At 42.1% G+C, this 24,972-nt stretch overlaps 1 protein-coding gene and 1 long non-coding RNA gene across 3 annotated transcripts in view; one reads left to right on the top strand and one right to left on the bottom strand.

Moving 5' to 3' along the window:
- EPS8L1 (EPS8 like 1) overlaps positions 1 to 13,417 on the bottom strand; it is a 151,873-nt gene extending 138,456 nt beyond the window's left edge. The window contains exon 1 of the mRNA XM_056541869.1: positions 13,174 to 13,417. The gene's annotated coding sequence lies outside the window, so the exon portion shown is untranslated. The remainder of the gene's footprint in view (positions 1 to 13,173) is intronic.
- LOC130293334 (uncharacterized) overlaps positions 8,031 to 24,972 on the top strand; it is a 33,180-nt gene continuing 16,238 nt past the window's right edge. Inside the window, exon 1 of one of the 2 annotated variants that reach the window (XR_008848179.1) lies at positions 8,031 to 8,153. This is a non-coding gene — a long non-coding RNA (uncharacterized LOC130293334). Of the gene's footprint in view, positions 8,154 to 12,870; positions 12,965 to 24,972 lie in introns of those variants that run through there. The other variant, XR_008848178.1, reaches the window with a different exon arrangement.

The following is a 24,972-nucleotide window of genomic DNA, read 5'->3' as shown; positions in this document are numbered from 1 at the left end:
ATTATAAACAGTTGAACAGGAACTGAAGTCTGAAGCCACCAATGAAGGCATGAAGAAGGTCCCAAATCCATTGAAGATTAGTATGCTAAAAGAAATAATAAACAGATAGGGATGGGTTGCAAGGGAGGGATAAGGCTCACCTCCTGTCTTTTATAAAATCTATTTTTTCTGTCACCTAGGGTAGGAAAATCTTCAATTTTATTTCAAGACAGGAGGCATTCGCATTATGCAAGTTTAAAGCTTAAACTATAAATAAAATGTATATACATGAGATATATATACAAAATAACATTAAAGAAGAGACATGGAAACCTGAGGTTCAGGTCTAAAGTAGAAGGCTTTAAAGGTAGATTCAGATGACCAATTGGCTGCTTTGAAAAGATCCGATAAAGAGACTCCTGCTTGAAAAAGTTTAGTGGACATTGCTCCTCTAGAAGAGTAAGCCCCAAAAGCTGAAATACCAATGCCAGCCATAGCCATGGATTGTCCGACGCATCTAGCTAGGGTTGTTGAGGAGACAGGTAAATGGGGTTTACAATAGGATATGAGAAGTTCAGAATGAGAAGGATTACGAAGTGATAAAGTCTTAGATTCGTAGACTTTGAGGCAGCGAACCACACGAAAAAACTGAAAAAATTACTTCTTGAAGTGAAAATTGTCTTCTAGCTATATCCAAAGCCTTAAAGGTGATTTTAGTATGTACCTGGGAGGCAGTAATGGACATGCTTAGGAAGGATCTGCGCTTGTCTTGGGGCTAAATGGCTATGTCATGACATTACCATAACACTGTGGCTAACTTTTTGTGAACTTGTATTTCCTTTTTTTGAATACAAATCCCACAATTCCATTTTCCTCCCTCCCAAACATCAGCCACCCCACCCATAGAAACAAAAGGCCTGTGGGTTTTCAATCAGGGTGCCTACAGCTGTTGTATTAGTTGCAGATTGATCCCTCCACCCATTGAAGCAGACAGGCTCCCTGTCATCAGCTGACTAGTGAGTCAGGTCTCGGCCGCATTGCAAGCTGGGAAAAATCTGAGAGAACAGTCATTTTGTATGCTGTTAAAAATAAATAGTGGGGTGAAAATCACAGAAGATTTGTGAGAAAACCATCACACACTGGTAAAGACACTATATTATGAACTACACTAACTTTACAGCCCCTGTAGCATAGTCAAATTAAAAAAAATCCCGGAATATCCCTTTAAGGTCAGAGACTCTTTAGATGTAAATAAGACATAAAAGAGTAGTGAGTTTAAAAGAATAATAGTGATGGGCGGCAGGGGCCATATTTGAATTTGTGATATTTCTTGACTATATGGATGAATATTTGTCCCATGGTCACGAAATTAGCATATTCGCTATGTTTGTTCACTTTTTTTTAATGCGAAAATCATAATGAAATTCATATAGTGCGCATATACACTATACCCTACACTAGAACACTATACCCTACACTAAAAATCTGCTAAACCAACCTACCCTATCTAAAGCTAAAAGAAGGGAAGGATCAGTGTCTTCTGGAAGAGCCGATATTGGCAAATATTTGCATATTCGCATATATGAAATATTCACACTCCACACCAACTCATACAGTAAATAATATTGGAGCCTTCTTTGGACCACAAACTGGAAGCAGGGAGGGGTGATCACTTTGAATGACAAATCGAATATTTGTCATTACAAATATATAGCGCTATATTCTAAATATTTGTAAAATCGCAAAGTGCCAATATTCGAGGTAAAAATTAGCATTTCAAATATTCGCGCTCAACACTCATAAGGAATCGTTATCATCCCAAAAATTTTATAAAGATAAAAGAATATTGACATCCCAAGTGGAATGATTCTTAGGCAATGGAGGTCTTTTGAAGCACATACCCTTAAGAAGTTTACAGACTAGAGGGTGTTTACCGATTGGAAAGGTTTCGATGGGGGCATGATAAGCAGAAATGATATAGATTCAATGTCCGATGGGTTTACCAGCATCAAAGGATTCCGAAATAACATTTTTAATATGGGGATAGTAGATGTGTGTACGGGATACAAATCCAGTTATGAGCACCAATGAAACCAAAGTTTCCAGGCTGATCAGAAAGCAGTCCTGGTACCTGGAGCCCAGGCTTCAGAAAGGATAAGGCTTCAGCAAATTGTGATTAACCCGAGATTAGCCAAGCAACCAGAGGAAGTTGGTTCGAAAGAACCAATGGATGAGGATTCCCAGAAGGATCCTGAAGAAGGGATGAATGAAATGGAATGATCCTTGGGATATCTATGATCATGCTGAGGATCTGAGGGAACCAGGATTGATCTGGCCACCAAAGAGCAATTAGGAATAGCGTCGAGCCCTGGATTGAAACGTGTAGAAGGACCCTCGGAAGGAGAAGAAATGGTGGTAAAGCATAAAGTGTCTCTTGAGGCCAAATTTGAGCCAAAGCATCCAGTCCCAGAGCTCTAGGTGCCAACTGAAAAAGCAGTGAATTTGGCGGTTGATGCGAAGAGGTCCAGATGAAGAGGTCCCCAAAGAAAATTGATTTGATGAAAAATGTGAGGGTCTAATTTTCAATCGCGTTAGATAACGGGAATTCCAATCCACCCCTGAATTGGAAAGACCTGGAAGATACTCTGTTTTCAGAAGAATTGGCCTGTTCAAACAAAAATGCCAAAAATCTCTGGTTATATTGGCTAAGAGTCTTGATTTTGTGCCTCCTAAGCGATTGACATAATGACATATTGGACCGCAGAAATGTTGTCCATGCGCAAAAAAATGCAACAATGTGACATGTCCTTTGCAAAACGTTTTAAAGCAAAGAAGCCTGCCAGAAGTTCTAAGCGATTGATGTGGAGATGAGATTCTAAAGATGCCCATTTTCCACCTGTTGATAGGGATCCGCATCGAGCGCCCCCAACCGTGAAGGCTGGCGTTCGATTCCAGAATTAAGTTTAACTTGGGATTGAAAATCGCTTTGCCATTCCAATCTTGAATATGATGAAGCCACCAGAGAAGTTCTTATCTTGCTTCTGTTGAAAGTAAAATTTTGTCGGAATATCCCAAACCTTCTCTCAAATGTTGAATCTTTAACCGTTGAAGAGTAGAGTAAGGGAGCTGGAAAAATAGCTTGAATTGAGGCCAAAAGAAGACCAACAATCCTGGCAATGGATCTCAGGGAAATTAGATCCTTGTTGAGAAGTGATTGAATTTCTTTCTGAATCATTCTGAGCTTTTTGGAAGGAAGGCTTGGGAGTGCTGACCACAAAACCTAAGAATTCTACTTCCTGTGAGGGAACAAGGATTGATTACTCTTGATTGATTATAAATCTCAAATTGGTCAATAGAGACAGAGTCTTTTCCATATGTAGGAGAACAAAATGTACTGGAGGGGCCATGATGGGGATATTGTCAAGATAAATTATAAGACAAAGACCTCTGGAATGAAGAGCAGCTACCACTGGTTTCATAAGTTTTACAAAATACCATGGTGCTGACGAGACATGTGAACATGCCATTTTTGATGGTTCCAGATGAATTGTAGATAAGGATGGGAAGATGGATGGATTGGAACTGTGAGATATGCCTCTTTGAGATCGATTTTTACCAATCAATCTCCTTTTAAGAGAAGATCTCTTAAAAGATGGATACCCTCCATCTTGAAATGTCTTTAGTGAACCAAATTGTTGAGGATTTTTAGATTTATTACGGGTCGATAACCTCCAACCGCTGAAGCGGTACCGGGACAATTGCATTCTTGGAACATAAGTCCTTTATTTCGGATTCTATGAGGGATATATCCTCTGTTGAAAAATGTACAGGATGAGGAAGGTGAACATGGATGGGTGTGGAAACAAAGTCTATTTGGTAACCTTTTACAGTGTTGAGAATCTATTGGTCGGAAGAGATCATAGCCCAGTTTTGGGAAAAATGAATGAGTCTTCCGCCCACTGGAAGATGAGAAGAAAGTAGACATATTTGACTAGGTCTAGAACGGGCTGACCCTCATTGACCTCTGGTTCACCTCTGGGCGTCCCCGGTATGGGAAGAAGGGTGTTGGTTCGGTTGTAGGGGCAGTAAAGTTAGACCTGTTATGTTGAAATGGGTCTCTATACTGAGATCTGAACTGGGAGGAGCAACAGGGAAAGCGACCTCGCCCTTTCCCATCCCTCCCAAAAACCTTGTGTGAGAAAACCTTTTTTCAAAACGACTAGGCCTTATCTAAAGATGAGAACAAGCTGACAAACTTGCTTACCTCCTTAATAAAAGACTCTCCAAATATTAAGCCATCGGTTGGTATGGATGGTTCGTTGGTAGCCAAATGGGTAAACTGAGCATCTAATTTTAAAAGAATAGATCTCCTGCGTTCAGCAAAAAATGCTGCATTCGCATTCCCGAAAAAGCCCATAGCCCTTTGGACCCAGCCTCTCAGAACAGCAACATCTACAGGAATGCCTTTTTCCAATGAATCCTCTGACAAATCTAATATCTTCGTCAGAGGGCACAATAGGTCAAGAAACTTATCTTGACAAGCCTTAAATGACCTATCAAGGCATTTTTGGGGGTTTTACATTCCCCAGATCTAGGGTGAGGAATGTGAGATGGGTCTAAATACGGTTTACCTGAGCTATCAAGTAAGGTATTTTCTGCCATAGTAGAGTCATCACAGTTCTCATCACTTCCCTCAGATATGTCTATGTATTCAGAGGGGTCATCAGAATAATCAGAATCTTCCGCAGAAGAGTGATCAAATATCTCAGCGTAAGAATCGGGATTTACCCTTTTAGATTTCTTAGGAGCCTGTTTTGATGGATCTTCCTCACGGGTTGAGGGTTTAGAGTGCGATTGTGTAGCACTTGCATGGTGGCTGCATGATGGACGCAAGCCTATATCAGGATCTTGACCTGCTCCTGTAGGTACTAATTTCCTCTGTTTATTGGAGTATCAGTCATCAATTTTTTGGCGGTGACTCTTAAAAGCTGATTTGTGAGATTTTTTAAGGCCCTTAGATAAATGAGTCATTGGTGCAGGTTTTTGAGTAGTGGACTGCGATATTGCTAAGGCCCCTGATTTAGTAATGGTCTCCTGCATTGATGCCATTGCAGTCTGGACAGCAGTCTGAACAGATCGGGACACAGATTGATCAACCATATGTTGAATCTGGTACCCAGAAATATAGTCACAATCCTGTGATTGAGATTGTTTTTCAGACATATTGTGTATACATGATATGTATACAAACAAGAACCAATGTTGTATATAGTTCTGAGATAAAAGTATTTTAAAAAGTCGCTAAATTTATTAATAATGTGCAACACAAAAAGAGAAAACACAGCCTCACATCCACCATTTGTAATTTGATCTACTTGCTTCTCAGCATAATTTCAAAAACTAACAGGGTGTTAGTATACATTTTGATCAAAAAGTACAAGCCCACTCGCCACTTCAAGGCCACCTAGTTAGAGTGGGTCCCTAACCTGACACTGGCGTAGTGCGCGTCAGCGACCACTGCCTCCAAGACCCCATGCCCAATGGGGGGAGCGACCCAGTGGCCAGGCAGCACCACTACTGCCCGACCAAGCTCTTGGCTCTGGGCCACTCCACTCCACAGACAAAGCATCACAGAAACAATGGCCGCCACAGAGAACCACACCAGTATGAAACCTACCATGTGCTCACTGCCAGAGGGCTGGGAGAATGGTAGGAGGAAACCTTTATGCAGTTTCCTGCTAATTAATAACGCCTGCACCGTTGGGCATGGTGTTTCGGAGGCAGTGGTCGCAGCCGGGGGCTACGCCAGTGTCAGGTTAGGGACCCACTCTAATGAGGTGGCCTTGACGTGGCGAGTGGGCTTGTACTTTTTGATCAAAATGTATACTAACAACCTGTTCGTTTTTGAAACTATGCTGAGAAGCAAGTAGATCAAATTATAAATGGTGGATGTGCGGTTGTGTTTCTCTTTTTGTGTTGCAAATTTATTAATAAATTATTAATAAGTTAATAATAATAGTAGTACTAATATTTAAAAATGAATAAATAATAGTAATTAATTAAATAGAATAAATCTATATATATATATATATATATATATATATATATATATATATATATGTGTGAAACTCAATGGGGGACATGTATCATTAGGTGTCTACTGTAGACACAGATCTACCCCTTTGCACTGCTTGTCTAATTTACACTCTTGCTCAAGATTTACTAAAGTTGCACACGTCCTTTGATACATTTTGTGCAAATTTAGAAAGCCTCCCCCCCCCTCGCTCTACTGTGCACTCCTTCTCTACCTCACACTTCACAGAGCTGTGGCATTTTCCCGCAGTACACTGCTCACATAGTGCCGGAGCAGCAGTGTGCGCCGAAAAAAACTCTGCATAATAGTAAAATCATAAATCTTTATAGAGTACACAGAGGGGGAGATTCTCAAAGAACTTTGCGCCAAAAAAAAAAAAAAAATATATATATATATTTGGCGCAAAAAGTATTGACCACATTTTCAAAGAGCTTTGTGCCGCGGTTTACACTGTTCACGACAGTTTTGTAAAAGTGGGTGTGTCCACGTATATTGTCTGCTTTACATAATATTTTCAAAGGGGTGAGAGTCCAGTTTACATAAAAAATTTCACACCAGCTTTTTGATAGTGTAGAAAACACAGAAATGGTGTAGTTTTATTGTTTTTTTTTTTTTTTTTTTTTACTTTGGGAAAAGGTGTTGTGTAAGTCATTATAAAAAAAAAAGAAAGAAAGAATTATTATTGAAAAATGTTATAAAAAAAATAAATATATATATATATATTTTTTTTTTCTTGTTCACTGCACCTGCACTCACATTTAAGCTCAGAAATGTTTTATTTATACAGTTATCGCTTGTCTGGGCAATAGCAACCATGGAATATTTCGTGAGATGTTGTTTTTACCAGAATTTTCTTGGATGTAAAAGTTGGCGCAAAATCAGCAATTTTGGCACAAAAAACTCATCAATTTTAGCCCCCCCCCCCCAACAAAAAAAGTACAATATGGCTGCAACAAAAAATTATTTTGGTGCAAGAAAAAAAAAGTGGCGCAAAAATGAATTTTCTCATATTTTCAAAGCAGCAAAAGAGACCTTAGAAAATGTGAAGAGAAATAAAAAAAAGGTGTGAATAATATCGCTGGAACAGAAATTACAGTAGTTTTTGAGAAACTCCCCAGAATATCTGGGTTTATAAAATTATGTAATTTGGCTGAACAATCTGTCCCTTTATCAGTGTTTATCAACCAGAATGCCTCCAAGTGTTGCAAAACTTGGCATGCTGGGAGTTGTAGTTTTGCAAAAGCTGGAGGCACCCTGGTACAGAAATGAGCATGCAACATGGGTATGCAGCAGAGCTGGATGTGTGATTATGTGTAAGCATGACCGCGCACACACTCAGCACTGCTACATACACCTGATCATACACACACTAACACACACACTCAGCTCTGCTACATATACACACTCACACACTCAGCTCTGCTACATATACACACACACACTCAACTCTGCTGCATACACAAACTCAGCTATGCTACATACAGAAACTCATACACTCAACTCTGCTACATACACTCACACACTCAGCTCTGCTACATGAACACACTCACACACTCAGCTCTGCTACATACACACATTCACACACTCAGCACTGCTATATACACACATTACACACTCAGCTCTGCTACATACACACTCACACACTCAATTCTGCTACTTATATACACTAACACAATCATCTCTACTACATATGCACACACTCACCTCTGCTGCATACACACACTCAGCTCGACTACATACACACTCTCACACACTCAACTCTAATGCATACACACAATCACACATAAACATAGACCTAACAGCTGTACCTCCTTCTCCCTCCCTGCACACACAGTGGTATATTCTTAGCTGTACGGTCACCATGGTAACACTTCACAGGTGCAATCTCCTGCTCTCATCTAGAACAGCAGGAGTTTGAATTTTACACAGTTTGAAGTACCGGTATGAACTGTGCTGGGAAGTATTTCACCCGCACTATAACCCGGTGTATTATGCGAATGTATTATCCCGGTGTATGGGGTTAGACTGCGAGTGAAGGGGGATCACAAGTGGTCCATAAACATTGCATTGTTTTTAAAAAGTACATGGAAAGGTTTTAAGTATCCCAGAGATAATCTGACTGGTGGCAGAAGCAGAGTAATCTCCTTGGAATCAATGATTTAGAGCATCTTGCTACGTGCAGTCCAAGATGGCTTATATTTGCGTTTAAAATATGGTCATTGCGCAAGATTTCTGGGGGTAAATGAAATGTACGCAGTTAATAAATTTGTGAGTACTAAATATGTCACTCCAAGGTCCACCGAAACCTACACATCTGGAGGAAATGCTCCAACAGCTTGCACAAAATTTTGCGCAAAAATTTAAACACAAAACAGGGGTAACATTTTGGAAACATGTACCCCAATGTGTGTATGTGTGTTCTAGCATCACGTCCAAACGGCTAAAGATATTAAGATGAAACTTGCACACATGTTACTTATATGTCAACAACAAACAAAGGATAGGTAAATTAACCCTTACTCACCCCCATTTGCCAGGGTCGGGTGTCGGGGTTGTAGGCAATTGGCAGGAAGCTGCATTAGGGCCCTATTTATCCTGGAAGCCTCCCAGTCTCATACTGGGATCACATGGTGAGTGAGCTTTTTACATCTGTTCCCCCTGGTGCGGTGCTGTTTGGCATCCGTTGCTGCCCCGATGCTGTGTCTGTGGGGTGGCACGGCCCAGGGCCTGGTTTGAGTGGCATTGGGGCTGCTCTGTCAGTTGGGTCATTCCCCCTGTGGGCACTCGTTTTTGGGCGGTGGTGGTCACCACTCAGCGCTGCGCCATTTAATGCTAGGGTTGCTAGGGACCCCCTACTTACAGGTGGCCATGACGTGGCTAATGGGCTTGCACTTCATGATTGTGTTTTCTATCCCCTCTTTTTTTTGTTGTTGCTTGGTCTGCACTCTGCCCCTCCCCCTCCCCCTCAGCCCAGGCCTATATAATTGGCAGGAAGCTGCATTAGGGCCCTATTCCTCCTGGCATCCGCTCAGTCTCATACTGGGAGCACATGGTGAGTGAGCTTTTTACATCTGTTCCCCCTGGGGCAGTGCTGTTTGGCATCCGTTGCTGCCCCGGTGCTGTGTCTGTGGAGTGGCACGGCCTTTGGACTGGTTTGAGTTGCATTGGGTCTGCTCTGCCAGTTGGGTCGTTCCCCCTGTGGGCACTGGTGTTGGGGCAGTGGTGGTTGCCACTAAGTGCTGCGCCATTTTATGTTAGGGATCCACTACTTACAGGTGGCTGTGATGTGGCTAGTGGGCTTGCACTTCATGATCATAAAGTACATTAACGACCTGTTAGCTTAATAAATGTTGTTGAGAAGCATTAGATCAAGGTGCATGTTGTGGATGTGCGACCATGTCTGTTTTTTCTCAAGTTGACCCCTCATACATTCCCATATATGGAAAAATAAAAAAAAAGTTATAGGGGTCAAAAGAGGATAATTTTAAACATACTAATTGTATTAAAAAAAAGTTTGAGTTTATATAAAAACAGTACAATAATAGAAAAGCATAAATTTATGGGTATCATTTTAGATGTATTGACCCACAGAATAAAGAGAACATGCCAGGTTTACTATAAAGTGTACTGCGTAAATACAAAAACACTCAAATGTTGCGGGTTTCTTATCAATTTCCCACAATAAATATTAAGAGTTATGGCTCTTAAAAAAAAGAGGAGGAAAAAACAATGTCTCCTTTAAGGGGTTAACCTTTCACAGCCTAAAAAGCCGCCAGGAAACAGGTTGAAAATGTTCATAGATGACTAGGATTCGGAACGACGCCTACATGGGAAATAAGCAGAAAATGACACATGCTGTTGAAATGCATTTCCCAATGAATCTTTCACCATACTATAAAGGGAGACACGATGTACATGAGGCTCAGCATGTCAAACGTCTCCTTCCGGTACCAGACTATGTCCATAAAACTAGACCATCATGTGGGCAGCTTCCATTCACTGCACAGGTGTTCAAGGTAAAACGTGTATCTAGCATTTTTTTCCCAAGTCTAGTGACAGACCAATATTTTACATGTGGTGTAACCAGTTTGACAAGGATTGGGAGGAGGACACATGGTAATACAGGTAGCACTGCCATGAATACAATTAACCCCTTACTGACATTACACCGTAACATAGCTAACATTCTTTTAATGCCCTGCCCTATGAGACACTGAATGTGATAAGGAATCACCCACTCTAGTGTGAAAGGCAGAGAAAGATAAAAACACAGGGCACCAAACAGCTCTAAATAACTTGTTTAGCAAGATCTTACAGGTACTGGATATAAAGAGGAAAAAAAAAATCTAGAATGCCACCAGCAAGTGAGTGCATATCTAAAGAATGCAATATCCTTCACCTCCTCACATATATAGTAATTTCATACATTCAAAGAAACATTATATTTTTAAGACTTTTTAACCCCTTAAGGACCGAGGGTTTTCCCGTTTTTGCATTTTCGTTTTTTGCTCCTTGCCTTTAAAAAATCATAACTCTTTCAATTTTGCACCTAAAAATCCATATGGTGGCTTATTTTTTGCGCCACCAATTCTACTTTGTAATGACATCAGTCATTTTGTCCAAAAATCTACGGTGAAACGGAAAAAAAAATCATTGTGAGACAAAATTGAAAAAAAAACAAACGCTGTTTTGTAACTTTTGGGGGCTTCCGTTTCTACGTAGTACATTATTCGGTAAAAATGACATTTTTTCTGTAGGTCCATACGATTAAAATGATACCCTACTTATATAGGTTTGATTTTGTCGGACTTCTGGAAAAAATCATAACTACATGCAGGAAAATTAATACGTTTAAAATTGTCATCTTCTGACCCCTATAACTTTTTTATTTTTCCGCTTATGGGTTGGTATGAGGGCTCATTTTTTGCGCCGTGATCTGAAGTTTTTAGCGGTACCAATTTTGCATTGATAGGACTTATTGATCGCTTTTTATAAATTTTTTCATGATATAAAAAGTGACCAAAAATGCAAAAAAATTTTGCGCGTACACCATTGACCATGCGGTTTAATTAACTATATATTTTTTATAATTCAGACATTTACGCACGCGGCGATACCACATATGTTTATTTTTATTTTTATTTACAATGTGTTTTTTTATGGGAAAAGGGGGGTGATTCAAACTATTAATAGGGAAGGGGTTAAATGATCTTTATTCACTTTTTTTTTCACTTTTTTTTGCAGTGTTATAGCTCCCATAGGGACCTATAACACTGCACACACTGATCTATTACATTGATCAGTGGTTTCTCATAGGAAACAGTGATCGATGATTCTGCCGCTTGACTGCTCATGCCTGGATATCAGGCACTGAGCAGTCATTCGGCAATCGGACAGCGAGGAGGCAGGTAGGGATCCTCCAGCTGTCCTGTAAGCTGTTCGGGATGCCGCGATTTCGCCGCGGCTATCCCGAACAGCTCCCTGAGCTAACCGACATGCTTTCACTTTCACTTCAGATGCGGCGTTCAACTTTGAACCCCGCGTCTAAAGGGTTAATAGCGCGCGGCACCGTGATCAATGCCGCGCGCTATTAGCCACGGCTCCCGGCCGTTGTTAGAGGCTTGGCCCGGCACGCCGTGGGCCCGCCTTATAGATCGGGAGCAGACTCATGACGTACCGGTACGTCATGTGTCCTTAAGGAGTTAATGAATTTTATAATATATTTTGAAAGACCTTGGTCTAAAGGTGGCTTGTTGTCTGCTCAACATTGATGACAAGGACAAGAAGACATTAGCATATTAGTACCCCATAATCAGTGATCCAGTCAGTGAGTGCTCCAGTAGTCCATCGCCCAGCAAGAGTGTACCTCCATAACCATCAACAAACCAGGGCATGCCCTCCAAAACTGATTTATATAAAGTGGTCCCTCAAGTTACAATATTAATTGGTTCCAGGACGACCATTGTATGTTGAGACCATAACTCTATGTAAACCTGGTAATTGGTTCTGAAGCCCCCAAAATGTCATCCAAAAATAGGAAAAATGAGGATTAAAGAAAAATAAGTAGATAACTAACACAGATAAAGCAAATCCTTACATATAAAAGTAAGAAAGATCTGTTGGAAGCTGTAATCACTATCTATGTAGAGGACAGGAGCTTCTTCAGGGTCCTGTACATTACAGACAATGGAGATTTATCAAAACCTGTGCAGATGAAGAGTGGTGCAGTTGCTCTTAGCAACCAATCAGCTAGTTTCTTTCATTTTTAAAGAGGCCTGTGAAAAATGAAAGAAACAAGCTGATTCGTTGCTATTCGTAACTGCACCACTCTTCCTCTACACAGGTTTTGATAAATTTCCCCCAATGTCCTAAAAAAGTAAAATGGAGCTGCTCTTACCTGGTGTCCAAAGGAGCAGCACAGGTATAGAGTAGTACAGAACATGTAATACCTCCCTGTACTGTAGGGGGCACTACCAGACAGGAATTCAGTGCATATGCTTTAGTAATACAGTGGTTTTACCAGTGAATGTCCATTCTGATTGGTTGGTTCTTCCAGCCATTGACATGTTTCACAGATCTGGAATGTCCATTGCATTGTATGTTGAGTCTGGTTTCAAATTACAATGGTCCAGAAAAGACCATTGTATGTTGAAACTATTGTATGTTGAGGCCATTGTAATTTGAGGGATCACTCCATTAGGTGATTAAGCCCGCAGGGTTATGCTTGTGGGAGGGGCGTGGGCCTATAAAATGCCCTCAATCCCCTTCCTTGGGGCGTGCCTTGCGTTCGTAGTGTTCTCTGTTAGCAGAAACACTACTGTGAGCTCATAGGTTCAGAGGAGGTTTAGTGTTTTTTGGTGTCATACAATACATTGCAGTTGGCCAGATTAGGTAAGTGCCGCTACCCCGTTAATAAGGGGTAACTGAGTGGTTATTTTTTTAAAGCCTGATTTTGTTTTAAGCCTGTGGGGCTTTTCACTGCCAGCTTCAGTGCATCTGTGTTTGTGCTATGGGCGTCCTCAGGTGCCACTACTAGCCTGCGCAGGGCTTTGCCAACGTTATTTGCTTCATATGTGCTGTTTCTGCTGGGTTTTGCTTACCTCCACACATGGAGGTCCGCCCCTTCTCCACATCGCTGCGGCCTGTGGCAGCTAGATCACGGCGTGCTCTGTTACTATGGTGCACACCGGGGCCAGTGGGTGGAGACTCTGTGCCTTCATCACATGCTGACAGGGAACGAGGGCTAGCTACAGGTATGCTGCGGGAGTAGGGTCGCCTGCGCGGGCAGTGTATCATCGGCAGATGATTTGTGTGACGTGCTTGTTTTCCTTTCGCTGAGGCTGTCAGCGTGGCGATTGGAAATACAAGCAGATTGTGTTAATTAGTGGTGACTGGCTCAGTGATTGTAGAGCTCCACTGGCCAGCTGAGTAGCATTTTATTATTAGTGTCCAGGGGGGCATTAAAACGCAGCACTGGATTCACACCCTGATATCAGTACTTGGGCTAGTGGGGGGGGGCCTAAATGTCAGCTTTATCTGGGCCATGTTGCAGCAGCATTTACCCTTTTTTTTTTTTTATATCCGGGTGTCTCAGTCGTTAGTGTGTACCTAATACAGAGGTATATAATTATAAAAAAAAAAATATATATATATATATATATATATATATATATATATACCTAATACAGAGGTATGTAATTATAAAAAAAAAAAAAAAAAAAAATGTATATATATATATATATATATATATATATATATATATATATATATATACACCGTATATACTCGAGTATAAGCCGAGTTTTTCAGCACGATTTTTCGTGCTGAAAACACCCCCCTCGGCTTATACTCGAGTGAACTCTCGACCCGCAGTGGTCTTCAACCTGCGGACCTCCAGAGGTTTCAAAACTACAACTCCCAGCAAGCCCGGGCAGCCATCGGCTCTCCGGGCTTGCTGGGAGTTGTAGTTTTGAAACCTCCGGAGGTCCGCAGGTTGAAGACCACTGCGGCCTTCGACATCATCCAGCCCCCTCTCACCCCCTTTAGTTCTGTACAGTACTCACCTCCGCTCGGCGCTGTTCCGGTGCTGCAGGACTGTCCGGAGAGGAGGTGGTCCAGTGGGATAGTGGTTCCGGGCTGCTATCTTCACCGGGGAGGCCTCTTCTAAGCGCTTCGGGCCCGGCCCCAGAATAGTCACGTTGCCTTGACAACGACGCAGAGGTACGTTCATTGCCAACGTACTTCTGCGTCATCGTCCAGGAAACGCCTCTATTCCGGGCCGGAAGCGCGGAGAAGAGGCGCCCCGGTGAAGATAGCAGCCCGGAACCACTATACCACCGGACGACCTACTCACCGGACAGCCCTGCAGCACCGGACCAGCGCCGAGCGGAGGTGAGTACTGTACAGAACTAAAGGGGGTGAGAGGGGGCTGGAGGATGTCGAAGGCCGCAGTGGTCTTCAACCTGATGATGATGAGGGTCTGGATGATGACAGGCGGTGATGATGATGAGGATGTTAATGACGAGTCTGGATGATGACAGGGGGGATGATGTATTTCCCACCCTAGGCTTATACTCGAGTCAATAACTTTTCCTGGGATTTTGGGTTGAAATTAGGGGTCTCGGCTTATACTCGGGTCGGCTTATACTCGAGTATATACGGTATATATGCACCTAATACAGAGGTGTGTAATTATAAAATATATATATATATATATATATATATATATATATATATATATAGACATACATATATAATAAGTTAATTAACAATGAGGTATATACAATAGTTTGTTGTTGTTGCTGCTGTGCGCCATGTCCAGCTTTAGTTGAGTTCATTACCTTAAAGGGGTGCTCCGGGGGTCAACGTGTTTTTCCGTTTTTCACTTACCCTATTTGTTTTGTTTCATTTCTATTCTTGTTGTTTAAGCTACTGTATTTCCGTTCTTTGTTGTCTTTTTATCCCCAACTTTGTTTTCCTATCTTTGCTTCTATTTCCTGTTTCTTGCTGTCCTGAAAACTACAAATCCCAGCATGCCACATGCCTTGCTGGTTTGGGGCGGCTCCTTTTTTTTGTTTGTTTGTTCCGCCCTTTACCCATCCTACTATTTTCCTGGGTCAGCTCTGCAGGCGAACTACAATGCTCAGAAGAGAAGGAGCACCATTGGGGGTTTGGAGAGAAAATTTCTCCGGAATTGAAGGCCACGTGTGTTTCCAAAGCCCCCCATAGTATCAGAACAATTAACTCCCCCACCACATGTGACCCCATTTTGGAAACTAAACCCCTCACACTACAGTGCGCATTTACGCCCCACAGGTGTCTGACAGATTTTTGGAACAGTGGTCCGTGAAAATGAAAAATATTTTTTTTTATTTTCACAGCCCACTGTTCCAAAGATCTGTCAAATGGCAGTGTGGTGTAAATGCTCCCTTATTAAATTGTGAGGGGTGTAGTTTCCAAAATGGGGTCACAAGTGGGGGGTCCACAGTTCTGGCACTACGGGGGGCTTTGTAAACGCACAAGGCCCCAACTTCTATTTCAAACAAATTCTTTCTACAAAAGCTCAATGGCGCTTCTTCTATTCTGAGTATTGTAGTGCGCCAGCAGAGCACTTAACGTCCACACAATGGGGTAACACATTTTGGGGGGCATTTTCTCCTATTACCCCTTGTGATAATGTAAAATTTGGGGGAAAAACTGCATTTTAGTGAATAAATTTATTTTTTCATTTACACATCCGACTTTAACGAAAAGTCGTCAAACACCTGTGGGGTGTTAAGGCTCACTGTACCCCTTATTTCGTTCCTTGAGGGGTGTAGTTTCCAAAATAGTACACTATGTGTTTTTTTTTTTGGTATTCTGGCACCATAAATGTGACAGGACCCCCCCCCCCAAAAAAAAAAACATTTCAGCAAAATTTGCTGTCCAAAAGCCAAATGTGACTCCTTCTCTTACTGAGCAATGTAGTGCGCCCGCAGAGCACTTGACATCCACACATGGGGTATTTCCATACTCAGAAGAGATGGGGTTACAAATTTTGGGGGACATTTTCTCCTATTACCGCTTGTAAAAATATAAAATTTGGGGAAAAAACATCATTTTAGTGGAAAAAAAAATTATTTCCACATCCAATTTTAACGAAAAGTCGTCAAACACCCGTGGGGTGTTAAGGCTCACTGGACCCCTTGTTACTTGTTCCTTGAGGGGTGTAGTTTCCAAAATAGTATGCCATGTGGGATTTTTTTTTTCTGTTCTGGCACCATTGGGGTTTCCTAAATGTGACATGCCCCCCAAAAACCATTTCAGAAAAACTCATTTTCCAAAATCCCATTGTTGCTCCTTCCCTTCTGAGCTCTCTAGTGCACCCACGGAGCACTTGACATACACATGAGATGTTTCCTTACTCGAGAGAAATTGGGTTACCAATTTTAGGGTGATTTCTCTTATTTTACCCCTTGTAAAAATTCAAAAACTGGGTCTACAAGAACACATTTAAATTTAAGAACACATTAAATGTCTCCTTCAGTTTGCTGCTATTCCTGTGAAACAAATAAAGGGTTAACACACTTACTGAGTGTCATTTTGAATACTTTCTGGGGTGCAGTTTTTACAATGGGGTCATTTATGGGGTATTTCTAATATGAAGGCCTCTAAAATCTACTTCAAAACTTAACTGGTCCCTTAAAAATACCAATTTTGAAAATTTTGTGAAGAATTGGAAAATTGCTGCTGAACTTTGAAGCCCTCTGATGTCTTCCAAAAGTGAAAACATGTCAACTTTATGATGCAAACATAAAGTAGACATATTGTTTATATGTGAATCAATATATCATTTATTTGGGAGCAGAGAGTTCTAAAGTAAAATTTTTCTTCCAAATTTTCATCAAAATTTGGAATTTTTCACCATGAAATGAAGCAAGTATCGACGAAATTTTACCACTAATAAAAAGTAGAATATGTCACGAAAAAACAATCTCGGAATCAGAATGAAAAGTAAAAGCATTCCAGAGTTAATAATGCTTATAGGGACAGTGTTCAGATTTGCAAAAAAAGGGCTGCGTCCTTAAGGGCTTAAGCCCGCAGGGCTGTGTTTGTGGGAGGGGCGTTGGCCTATATAATGCCCACAATCCCCTTCCTCGGGGCATGTCTTGCGTTCGTGCACCCACCCAACCCTCCCTTTTCTTTTCCATTTCTACTACAGGCCCTCTACAGGCGTGCCCTCGTTCGCCGTTATGGCACACTTCAGCCGCTTATTATGTTTATGGTATTTATGTGTTATTGTAAGATGGTTACAGGTAAGTTGTCACATTTTAAGCCCTGAGCACAAATAAAATCTCCCCCCCCCCTTGTTTCCCCTCTCCCCTCTGCCAATCCCTTCGCTGCCCATTGAATTCAGTTCAAATAACAAACAGACATACAAGTCTGTCCCCAACCTGTCACCTCTATCTCTAAAAAGGTCTCCTGATACCTACCCTCAGGTAATCTCTGATCCTCACAAGACATCACTCTGTGCTCTCCTCTATTCTGCTCCTCACACAAGAATCTCAAAGATTTCTCTTTTTCACCCCTACCCTGAATCTCGCTACCTCAGACTTTCTAACTACTCCTATTTACCATCAGAATCAGCTTGAAACCCATCTCAGAAAAGCCTAGAATCTACTGTAACCCTACAGCCATTGCATGTGAACAGCTCCTCCCCTCACCTACTACCCCCACCCTTACCTTTCAGATTGTAAGCCCTTGTGGCCAAGTTGTTTTCTCCTTATGTACCAGTTTGTCATCCATTTAAAGGGGTACTCCAGTCATCTCTTCAATGGAATCCTGGCTGTCAGTGGAGTGCGTGATTTCTACCGGTATTCATTTCTATGGGAGCACCGGAGATTCCCGAGTGCTGTACTGGGGTCTCTTTGGCGCTCCCATAGAAATGAATGGAGCTCAAGCTGTCTGCAGCACTTGCTCCACAATGAGAGCCTGGTCCCGTTCGGGAAATTTGCGCCAGCTGAGTGCCAGTGGTCGGACCCCCACGATCAGCTTCTTCTCCTTTAATTCTTGTCTATTATACGTGATGCAAATTAAGTATTTAACCCCTTTTCTTATGTACAGTGGCATGGAATGAATGGAACTTTACAATAAATAAGAATATAAAATAAAATAGTGACCCATAATTAGTGATAGTCACTAAATAAAAATACACACACTCCAAAATATCAGTGCTCTTGGTATATAAGGCAACTTTTAAAGGGGTATTCCAGGAAAAAACTTTTTTGATATATCAACTGGCACCAGAAAGTTAAACAGATTTGTAAATAACTTCTATTATAAAATCTTAATCCTTCCAGTAGTAATCAGCTGCTTAAGTTGTTGTTCTTTTTTGTCTGACAACAGTGCTCTCTGCTGACACCTCTGCTTGTCTCAGGAACTGTCCAGAGTAGGAGCAAATTCCCATAGCAAACCTTTAATACTTCGTGCAGTTCCTGAGACAAGCAGAGATGTCAGCATAAAGTCAGAAAGAAAAGAACAACTCAACTTCAGCAGCTGAAAACTACTGGAAGGATTAAGATTTTTTTAAATAGAAATAATTTACAATTCTGTTTAACTTTCTGGAGCTAGTCGATATATATAAATATATATATAATGTTTTTTCCTGCAATATCTCACTCCAACTCCTGGAGGAGACATCTGTGAACAGAGTCCAGAGCCAGCAAGAGAAGGACTGAGATCTATCAATCATGGCTGGTGGGGCGAGGAGAAGCCACTGGAGACCACCCTGATGACTCCTAGTTCAGGCAGCATGAAAGTGATGACAGGTTCCCTTTGCAGGAGATATGCTGGGGGATTTTGCAGACAATGCAGGAGGGGTAACAAAGATGTACTAAGTATATTATTAACACTATGGTTCATTCAGAATGAAAGCTTTATGTTCACTACTCTTGGGACAAGGCCAAGCAGATGACTCATTGACCGTCTGAGACATCCGGGGTTGGTGAAACACTTGGCCACTGTTTTCTCCCTTTGACCATGTTCTCAGTATGGGCGATGATGAGAATATATATTAACATATGCAATGCTTGTGGTATGCAGTACTGGGTGGCAGGGCTGCCAGCTCAACAATATAATTACTTACATATTCAAATAATGCAGGATCTATAGCTGACTGGTGACATTTTTCCCCTTGGCGTTCACCGATACAATTGTCTTACTAGTTTAGGACTAAAAGTGAAAACATTATGTCACAGTAGAAAAACCAACAAAAAATATAGATCATTATAAAAGAAAGATTACGTGTTAATCTGGCCTAACGTATGAGATAATAACAAGACAAAATGCATATATGCTTATTTCTATAGGGGGATGGAGAGAGTAATAGCTGACAGATATCTTTTGCACTGCTTCATTTGGGGACAAACAAGGGTGTGCTGCGCATATTAAATAGGCTGATCTTTCATAGCTGCCCAAAGAAGAGCCCTCCATATATTAGACTGGTATTTAAAGGGGTACTCAACTGCCCCAGCATTCTGAAGTTTTTTTTCCGAACGCTTGATGCGGGCAGAAGGGGTTGTGATGGCACGACCATGCCCCCTCAATGCAAGTCTATGGGCGGGCAGGTGTCGGCCGTGACTCCCGCACCCAGCGTTCTAAACGAATGCCGGGTGCTTCGCAGGATAGGGGATAAGATGTCTGACTGCGTGGGTCCCGCAGCTGGGACCCCCGTGATCAGACATCTTATCGCCTATCCTTTGGATGGGGGTACAGATGTCTAGGGGCAAAGTACCCCTTTAAGGACCCTTAACCCCTTAAGGACTCAGGGTTTTTCCGTTTTTACACTTTCGTTTTTTCCTCCTTATCTTTTAAAAATCATAACCCTTTCAATTTTCCACCTCAAAATCCATATTATGGCTTATTTGTTGCGTCGCCAATTCTACTTTGCAGTGACATTAGTCATTTTACCCAAAAATGCACGGCGAAACGGAAAAAAAAATCATTGTGCGACAAAAATCGAAAAAAAAAACCCCATTTTGTAACTTTTGGGGGCTTCCGTTTCTACGCAGTGCGTATTTCGGTAAAAATTACACCTTATCATTATTCTGTAGGTCCATACGGTTAAAATGATACCCTACTTATATAGGTATGATTTTGTCGCACTTCTGGAAAAAATCATAACTACATGCAGGAAAATTTATACGTTTAAAAATGTCCTCTTCTGACCCCTATAACTTTTTTATTTTTCCACGTATGGGGCGGTATGAGGACTCATTTTTTGCGCCGTGAACTGAAGTTTTTATCGGTATGATTTTTGTTTTGATCGGACTTTTTGATCACTTTTTATTCATTTTTTTAATGGTATAAAAAGTGACCAAAATACGCTTTTTTGGACTTTGGAATTTTTTTGCGCGTACGCCATTGACCGTGCGGTTTAATTAATGATATATTTTTATAGTTCGGACATTTACGCACGCGGCGATACCACATATGTTTATTTATTTATTTTTTTTACACTGTTTTATTTTTTTTATGGGAAAAGGGGGGTGATTCAAACTTTTATTAGGGAAGGGGTTAAATGACCTTTATTAACACTTTTTTTTACATTTTTTTGCAGTGTTATAGGTCCCATAGGGACCTATAACACTGCACACACTGATCTCCTATGCTGATCACTGGCGTGTATTAACACGCCTGTGATCAGCATTATCGGCGCTTGACTGCTCCTGCCTGGATCTCAGGCACGGAGCAGTCATTCGTCGATCGGACACCGAGGAGGCAGGTAAGGGCCCTCCCGGTGTCCGGTCAGCTGTTCGGGACGCCGCGATTTCACCGCGGCGGTCCCGAACAGCCCGACTGAGCAGCCGGGTCACTTTCAGTTTCACTTTAGAAGCAGCGGTCAGTTTTGACCGCCGCTTCTAAAGGGTTAATACCACACATGGCCGCGATCGGCGATGTGTGGTATTAGCAGCGGGTCCCGGCCGTTGATGAGCGCCGGGACCGACGCGATATGATGCAGGATCGCGGCACGATCCCGCTTCATATCGCGGGAGCCGGCGCAGGACGTAAATATACGTCCTGCGTCGTTAAGGGGTTAAAGAAATGTCAATTTCCATATCCATTTTTTTTTATTTAATCCCTTAAGGACCCAGGACGTACGGGGACGTCCCAGCACCCTGGGCTTTAAGGACCCAGGACATCCCCGTACGTCCTGGCGTATTCCGGTCCCTGCCGCATGCCGGGCAGAGATCGGAACGGCATGTCTGCTGATATCCTTCAGCAGGCATGCCGTGCAAATGCCGAGGGGGGTCCCGGGACCCCCGCATGTCGGCGATCTTCGGCGATTCGGGAAATAAATGGTGATCGGCGGTGTACAGTACACCACCTATCACCTGCCGTTGCTGGGGAGTGGTGACAATACTGTCACCGCCCCAGCAACGCTGCTATTGGCTGGTGATCATCCAGCCAATAGCAGAGCGGCAGAGAAGGGGTTAAAGGTCCCTTCCCGCTGCTGCACCCGCCCTCTTCGTTCAGTCAGCGGGTGCAGCAGTGAGGAGAAGACCGTGGATCCCCCCTCAGAGCTCCGGAGCCCCCTCAGGAGCCGTAGAATAGGGAGAGCTGATTGCAGGGCCAGGTAGGAGTAAATCAGTTAAAAAGTGAAATAAAAGTTTAAAAAAAAGTTTTTAAAAAAAGTACATTCCCCTCTCCCCTGCCCCCCTAATAGGTCCCCCAGGGTCCTATTAGGGTCTGATCCCTGACCCCGGGTCCTATTAGGGGTTCAAGGAGCTGCGTGTGCCATCCCCCTTTTTTTTTTGCCGCAGCTTTTGTTTCTATTACTGTTATTACACTTTTTACACCAAGCACCACACATGAAGTCAAGATCAAGTCCTTAAATGGGCACTGTCACTAACTTTATTTTTTGATATGTTGTAGTACTTATGTATTACAACATATCTCTAATATACTTTTATTTTATTTTTTTTCATTAAAAAGGTTTAATTTACATTTAAAAACCGGCTACTGAAAAAGGACTGATTTTGGAGTGGCAATCAGTCCTTTTTCAGTTAGGCTGCACTCGCTCCCTGCCTGTCAATCAGACAGGCAGGAGCAAGCGCATTGGCTCCCCGGCCACTGGCTGGGAGGCCACTCCTCCCGCACATCGCCGCCGCTGCCGCCTCGTTGCCGCCGCTATCCCTGCACGCCCGCTGACGGACTCTGCAGTAAATGCAAGTGTAATGAGGGAACGGGGTATGCAGGGTGGGAGGGAACGGGCTAGCAAAAAAAAATAAAATAGGATGGTGGGAGCTACCCTTTAAGCCATATAACGCCATGCGGAAAACACGGGTATGGTACAAAAAAGTTGCGGTCTTCTTGGTACAGGTTGTCATGTACAACGCTTTTGTACTTTCCCAGTACGCTGGCAACACAGAGACATTCCTCCAGTACCAAGAAGAAGTCCTAAGTTTCCTGATCTTTGCTGACCGGGAAAGATCAGGCCGGACTTCTCAAGGGTCTGGAGTTATAGGCGCCAGGATCGTCCCAGGCCAACACTTTCCAGGTGAGATCCCCCACAGTGGAAAGAAGGGGCGATCCCAGAAAAAATGCAGAGTGTGTTACAGGAAGGGGATGCGGAAGGACACCAGGTATCAGTGTGACACTTGGCCAGATAATCCGGGCCTCTGTGTAGGCTGCTTTAGGGAGTATCACACTTCCATGGAGCACTAAATTTTCCCTTTCATTTGAATTTTCCATAATTTGACCATTATACCAAGTCCAGAGTACATTCCAAAATATAACCCCCATAAATCACTAAATTGCCCCCAAAAAAACCTGAAAAAAAACAAAACCTGATAAGACCTCTGGGGGTGTTTTTTCAAAAATGGGTCATAGGTCACTGAGTCACTATCATCGGGGACTTTTTTATGTTGCCTCAAATGTGCAGCGCTCTCTCTCCACCTGAGCGGGTGCGCATTTGAGGCAACAGGTTAGGGACGGCCACACACATCACATTCCCAGAATGATGACTCAGAGCATAGGGTTTGGGGCGGGCATATTTTTTTTAGTTTTGGCTATGATCTGGGTCATCATTCTGGGAACATATCCTGTTTTATTATTTTATGATTTATAGTTTTCTGGCCCACTGTAGCCCATATTACGGGCCTCTGTACCCCACCGGTCTACCCCAGTTACGGCCCGTTGTCCCCCATAGTGCTCCCCCCATTAATGCTCCTTGAGGGGGGGGTCCCACATCCTGGCTGCTATAATAAGCTCAAGGCCCCATGACTGACCTCCCACTCAAAGACCTGGTGTGCACCCGCGGAGCGAAAATCATCAAAAATGAACGTATGTCCTTATTCCAAAGAAATGTATTTACAAATTTTGGGGGGTCTTTTCTGCTATTAACCCTTGTAAAAATGAAAAATTTTGGGGAAACCCCCTTTTAGTGAATTTTTTAAAATTTATTTTACATATGCAAAAGTCGTGAAACCCCTGTGGGGTATTAAGGCTTACTTTACCCCTTGTTACGTTCCTCAAGGGGTCTAGTTTCCAAAATGGTATGCCATGTGTTTTTTGTTTCTTTTTGCTGTCCTGGCACCATAGGGGCTTCCTAAATGCGACATGTCCCCCCCATTTCAGCAAAGTTTGCAAATGTGACTCCTTCTCTTCTGAGCATTGTATTTCGCCCGCAGTACACTTCAGCTCCACTTATGGGATACCTCCATACTCAGAAGAGCTGGGGCTACAAATTTTGGGGGGTATTTTCTGCTATTAACCCTTGCAAAAATGTGAAATTTGGGGGGGAAACACACATTTTTGTGAAAAAATATATATACATTTTTACATATGCAAAAGTCGTGAAACCCCTGTGGGGTATTAAGGCTCACTTAATTCCTTGTTACGTTCCTCAAGGGGTCTAGTTTCCAAAATGGTATGCCATGTGTTTTTTTTTTTTTTTTTTGCTGTTCTGGCACCATAGGGGCTTCCTAAATGCATCATGCCCTCCAAGCAAAATTTGCTTTCAAAAAGCCAAATATGACTCCTTCTCTTCTGAGCATTGTAGTTCACCCGTAGTGCACTTTAGGTCAACTTATGGGGTACCTCCATACTCAGAAGAGATAAGGGTTACAAATTTATTTTTTTTTTCTGCTATTAACCCTTGCAAAAATGTGAAATTTGGGGGAAAACACATTTTAGTGAAAAAAAAAATGTTTACAGATGCAAAAGTCGTGAAACCCTTGTGGGGTATTAACCCCTTAAGGACTGAGCCCTTTTTCACCTTAAGGACTGAGCCCTTTTTTGCAATTCTGACCACTGTCACTTTAAACATTAATAACTCTGGAATGCTTTTAGTTATCAATCTGATTCCGAGATTGTTTTTTCGTGACATATTCTACTTTAACATACTGGTAAAATTTTGTGGTAACTTGCATCCTTTCTTGGTGAAAAATCCCAAAATTTGATGAAAAAAATGAAAATTTTGCATTTTTCTAACTTTGAAGCTCTCAGCTTGTAAGGAAAATGGATATTCAAAATATATATTTTTTTGGAACACATATACAATATGTCTACTTTATGTTTGCATCATAAAATTGACGTGTTTTTACTTTTGGAAGACACCAGAGGGCTTCAAAGTTCAGCAGCAATTTTCAAATTTTTCACAAAATTTTCAAATTCGATATTTTTCAGGGACCAGTTCAGGTTTGAAGTGGATTTGAAGGGTCTTCATATTAGAAATACCCCATAAATGACCCCATTATGAAAACTGCACCCCCCAAAGTATTCAAAATGACATTCAGTAAGTGTTTTAACCCTTTAGGTGTTTCACAGGAATAGCAGCAAAGTGAAGGAGAAAATTCAAAATCTTCATTTTTTACACTCGCATGTTCTTGTAGACCCAATTTCTGAATTTTTGCAAGGGG

The sequence above is a fragment of the Hyla sarda genome, chromosome 10, assembly GCF_029499605.1.
Source record: "Hyla sarda isolate aHylSar1 chromosome 10, aHylSar1.hap1, whole genome shotgun sequence".
NCBI lineage: Eukaryota > Metazoa > Chordata > Amphibia > Anura > Hylidae > Hyla > Hyla sarda.
This window is presented reverse-complemented; position numbering and strand designations above follow the sequence as displayed.